A 6,000-nucleotide genomic window follows, 5' to 3' on the forward strand; every position below is an offset into this window, starting at 1 on the left:
AGTCTTTTTTTTTTTTTCTCTTGTATTTACAGTCCAGAGCACAAGTTCCCTTTCTTTTAAATACAATGTAATTTGCTTTATGTTACAACACTAAGTCTGCTTTGAACTTCTGGTGCAGTGAACCTATTGCTTTGATGGGAGTTTAGAGGTTGCTTCATCCATCTTTTCAGGTGGACAGAGCAGCTCCTTCTGCTTCTGTTTGTAAGCTGCAGCCCCCAGTCAGCGGGCGCCATTGGCGGTCTTTAACCTTGTTAGGGTGATGATTGTACCAAATGCTGAGCTGTTTTGTTTGTAGATGTAATTAGTTCACTTAATGTAATATTCTTCTCTCAAACTGACTTTAAAAACAAAGTTTTATCATTTTCATTGTTATTTGTATTTATTACAGAGTGTTTTAGCTTTGATATTCTTTGTATTTTCACTCAGTTGTTACATGAGCTTTATCAATAACATCTGTATAAGTGGTTTTTAAAAAGTATGTATGTGCCCATGCCGAAGTTGAGCAATAAAATGAATGCTGTTTGCACTGTCACAGCATCAAAGTTTTTAAAGAATATTGAGTTTATAATGAATTGTTTCGAAAAAAATTTCACGGTGCCAGCATGTGAGCCATTAAATGAGAAGTTTAAGAAGATTCCCATGCCTTCCTCAATTGATGCCTCTGTCACTTTGAAGAGCTGGAGCTTCAGAGAGCTCAGGATGTCCTTTCTGTCTCCAGGTAAAGCAGGACAGGTGCTATATGGTACTTCTGCTGCCATAGCAAATTGATTGGTTGGCAGTGGCTATTGGGGGGCCACGTAGTGATGGATTTCTGAGGCTGATACAGGCTTATTGGAGAGTGTCTCAGTCCTGCAACAATGTCATGTGTCAGGGCTCTGGAGGGTAGAGCTACAGTAGGGGCCTCATTTGCTACCCTGGTGTTGAGCAGTAAAACCCTCAAAATGAAAAGGAGCCATGACTTTAATTAAAGGTCATGATTCACAACTGTATAATTGATAGTGGATGAAAGACCAGCTAAATACATGGGTGGAAAAGAGAATGGATATGATGTTTTCTTCATCCAGAATATAGTCTGTGTTAAGTTTCTCAATGCAATGAATGCAGAGATGTAATAGCAGTGGATTAAAGCTCCAAGTCTGGGAATGCTGCCTGTTTTTATATCCTTTTGAAACTTATTTTTTGCTTTGTCTCACATTGCTATGTTTACTGGGTGTTATCTAAAATTTTTAAAGTTTTAAGGATTTTATTATTATTATAATCTATAAATTACCAGAAGTTTGATTTGACTAATGTGATTTTTTATTTTTTGCGGTGACCTGAAAGATTTGTCCCTTCATTATAATGAAGGTTAACCTTGGCAACCACTGCATTTATTTGTACTTTATGTCTTAAATGCTTCTAGTAGAAAATACACAACAGAAAAAGAGCCTGGTAACGGGATAGAGGTAATTATACAGAAAGTGGGTTATATTCCTACATTAACATTCTTAGCTAGCTAGACAACCAGATTTTAAAGTTATTGGGTTGGCCACAAAGTTTGTGCTTTTTTTTCCCCCTGTAAGATGGCTCTAGTAGAGCTTAGCTGTCTTTAACTTCACTCAAAACAATTTTGTTAGATTGTATTGTGATAGCTGCCCTATCAGCATGCATTAAAAAAATAACTTATTGCCCTTGCTGGTGTGGCTCAGTGTACTGAGCGCTGGCCTAAGAACCAAAGGGTCACCGGTTCAGTTCCCAGTCAGGGCACATGCCTGGGTTGTGGGCGAGGTCCCCAACTGGCGGCATGTGAGAGGTAACCACACATTGATGTTTCTCTTCCTCTCTTTCTCCCTCTCTTCCCTTCTCTCTAAAAATAAAATCTTTTTAAAAAAAGAACTTATCAAAATTAGTTTTTGTGTAGCCATTTTAATATTGAAGATGGAAGAAAATATGCAACATTTTGGGCATATTATGCTTCATTATTTCAGGAAAGGTAAAAACAACTGAAACTTAAAAACAATTGTGCAGTGTATGGAGGTGCTGTGACTGAGTGAATATGTTAAAAGTGGTTTGCAAAGTTTCATGCTTGAGATTTCTCGCTGGATGATGCTCCATGGTCAGGTAGACCAGTTGAAGTTGATAGTGATCAAATCGGACATTGAGAACAATCAACGTTTTACCACGCGGGAGACAGCCAACATACTCAAAATATCCAAATCAATAAAGTTATTGGTGAAAATGAAAAATGTGTCTTTTATTTTATGGAAAAAACTAAATGGACTTTTTGGCCAACTCAATACATTGTATCAAAAGGTATTTGTTCTAAACCTGACTTGTCCTTTGTTTATTCAACAAATAGCTGCTGGGCTCCTACTATGTGTCAGACTCTGTACTAGCTTAAGAGGGTTGTTAGAAACTGAAGTTCAAACCTATGTACCCAAAATGCAGTTTGCGTATAGCAAAGAAGTCCGCTATGATGGGAGCACAGGATTAAATACCTTACTTCAGCAAGGCTGCAAATTCCAGACTTGATTTTTAAAACAACTGCTTTTATTTCCCTACCTCCTTTCCCCATGACACTTCAGATCCTAGAGTCACTGGTCTCCTGGACAGGTAGCTCCTTTTTTGTGTTCCTGTTCATCATACAATTGGCTACATTTGCAAGGTAATGTGCCCAACTCTTGATTAGCATACCTCTTGTGGATATTTGGCCTGAGATTTATCCTGGTTATCAATGGGCCTCTAATATGAGCTGTAAACCCCACTTCTGTCTCCTTTATAATGAGCGTTTTATAAGTAAAAGAAACGGAGAAGCAAGTGTAGCAGCCCACGGGGTGGGCAAAAGACCCTACCAAGATATTTTTACTGCCCACTTAAGTGTTCATGAAGTGATCTCACTTTCAGCTCAGGAATGGGAGTGAAGATGGAAGGCACATCAGAGTCTGCCTTTCAGACCGCTCACTTCTCCCGAAGACAGTGCCGACAAGGCAAGATGGTGGAGAACCAGAGACCAAAAAGGTATTTATTTCTTTGAACTGAAGTATAATTGACATAGAACATTAGTTTCAGGTGTAATATAATGATTTGTATGTATATGTATTGTGTAATGATCACCACAGTAAGTCTAGTTAACATCTGTCACCAGTGTTACAATATTTTTTTCTTGTGAAGGCGAACATTGATGCCGTACAGTATTGTTAGCAATAGCCATCATTCTGTACATCACATCCCCTTGACTTATAACTGAAAGTTTGTACCTTTTGACTCCCTTCACCCATTTCACTAAGCCCCTGAACCCCTCTGGCAAACACCGATCTGTTTTCTGTATCTATGAGCTAGTTTTTCCTCTTTTTTTTTTTAAGTATATTTTATTATGTTGTTACAGTATTCCCATTTTTTTCCCCATTGCTCCCCTCTGCCCAGTACCCCCCTTCCGTCCAGCAATCCCACCCCCCTTAGTTAATGTCCACGGGTCATGCATATAAGTTCTATGGCTTCACCCTTTCCTATATCATTCTTAACTTTCCCCTATTTTGTACGAAACAATTAAGCTTTCTAATCCCTGCACCATTTCCCCATTTCTCCCTCTTCCCCCTCCCAGATGATAACCCTCCAAACGATCCCCATACCTATGATTCTGTTCCTATTCTGGTTTGCTTAGTTGGATTTTGTTTTTATTTTTTAGATTCAGTTGTTGATAGTTGTGAGTTTGTTGTCATTTTAATGTTCATAATTTTGATATCTTTCTTAAATAAGTGCCTTTGACATTTCATATAGTAATAGCTTGGTGATGATGAGCTCCTTTAGCTTTACCTTGTCTAGGAAGCACTTTATCTGCCCTTCCATTCTAAATGATAGCTTTGCTGGATAGAGTAATCTTGGTTGTAAGTTTCATCAACTTGCCTACAAAGTTTCTTTTCAGAAATCAGCTGATAATCTTATAGGCACCTCTTTGTCTTTAACCTTTGTCATTTTAATGATGATGTGTCTTGGTATCATCCTTTTTGGGTCTAGCTTGTTTGGGACTCTCTGTGCTTCCTGGACTTGTATGTCTATTTCCTTCACCAAATTTGGGGAGTTTTCATTATTTTCTCACATAAGTTTTCTATGTCTTGCTCTTCCTCTTCTCCTTCTGGCACCCCTATGGTTTGGGTGTTGGCATATTTATAAAGTTGTCCCAGAGGTTCCTAAGCCTCTCCTCATTTTTTTCAATTCTTGTTTCCTCATTCTGTAGTGGTTGACTGTTTTTTTCTTCCTTATGTTCCAAATCATTGATTCGAACCCCGGTTTCCTTCCCTTCACCACTGGTTTTGTGTAGATTTTCTTTCGTTTCATTTAGCATATCCTTCACTTCTTCTCTTATGCATTTGCCGTATTTAAACATATCTGTCAACCCTGTGAGCATCTTTATCACCAGTGTTTTGAACTCTGCATCTGTTAGGTTGGCTCTCTCCTCATCGCTTAGTTCTCCCACTGGAACCTTGATCTGTTCCCCCTTTTGGGCCATACTTCTCTCCTCACCTTGACAGGCTCCTGTGTTTGTTTGCCTCTGTGTCTTAGGCAGATCTGTCGCTCCTGTTACATTGTAAGGGGCGGAACCTTAGGTATTCAGTACAGGACACTGTCTGGATGAGTATTTCTCCTTTTATCTTTGTTGGATTTTCATGCAGCTCAATTTTCTGGAACTTCTGGTTGTCTCTAGTTTTGAGGTATTTGTATTCCTTCTTAGTTGTGGAGGGAGATGCAGTGTGTCTATCTAGGTCTCCATCTTGGCCAGAGGTCTCTCCTTTTATTTTTATTTTTATTATAAATTACACATATAAGGGGGATCATATAGTATTTGTCTTTCTCTGACTTATTTCACTTAGCATAATGCCCTTAAGATCCATCGTGTTATCACAAATGGCAAGATTTCCCTTTTTTTTATGGCTGAATATTCCATTGTATACATATACACCATGTTTCCTTATTCATCTCCTGATGGACACTTAAGTTGTTTCCCTGTCTCTAATATTGTAAATAATGCTGCAGTGAACATGGAGTAGGGGTGCAGATGTCTTTTTCAGTTAGTGTTTTTGTTTACTTCTGATAAATACCCAGAATGGAATTGGTATAGTTGTTTTTAATATTTTGAGGAACATTTGTACTATTTTCTATGTGGCTGCACCAATTTACATTTCCACAAACAGTGCACAAGGGCTCCCTTTTCTTCACATCCTCAATACGTGTCTTTTTGATAACAGCCATTCTAATGGTTGTGAGGCAATACCTCATTGTGATTTTGATTTGCATTTCCCAGGTGATTAATGAAGTTGAGCACCTTTTCATGTACCTTTGGTCATCTGTATATTTCTTTGGAAAAATGTCCAGTTCCTCTGCTCATTTTTTAACTGGATTGATTTTTTTTGCTATTGAGTTTTATGTTCTCCATATATTTTTTATATTAATCCCTTATCAGATATCTGATTTGCAAACATTTTTCTCCCATTCCTTAGATTGCCTTTTCATTTTGTTGGTTTCCTTTGTTGTGCATAAGTTTGTTAGTTTGGTAAGAGTTCCATTTGTTGATTTTTGCTGTTGATGTCAAATCCAAAAAATTATTGCCAAGACCAATGTCAAGGAGCTTACCCACCTGTTTTCTTTTAGGAGTTTTATGGTTCCAGGTCTTACTAATTTTTGTGTACAGTGTAAGATCTGGTGGTCCAGTTTGAACAACATTTACTGAAGACACTGTCCTTTCCCCATTGTATATTCTTGCCTTACTTATCATAAATTGACTATATATGTGTGGGCTCTCTACTCTGTTCCATTGACTTATCTGATTTTATGCCAAAACCAACTTTTTGTTAATCTAGTTTTATAATGTAGTTTGAAATCAGGGAGTGTGATGCCCCCAGCTTTGTTCTTCAGAGGGCAAAGTTTTCAAGGCCATTTGAGTTTAATGTTTTTTAAGACAAAAAGACACTGGTGACATCAGTCACATTAGCTGGGTAATGGTTCGAATGGCCTGAAATGTTAGAT

The sequence above is a fragment of the Furipterus horrens genome, unplaced genomic scaffold, assembly GCF_987537825.1.
Source record: "Furipterus horrens unplaced genomic scaffold, mFurHor1.1.pri manual_scaffold_11, whole genome shotgun sequence".
Taxonomy (NCBI): domain Eukaryota; kingdom Metazoa; phylum Chordata; class Mammalia; order Chiroptera; family Furipteridae; genus Furipterus; species Furipterus horrens.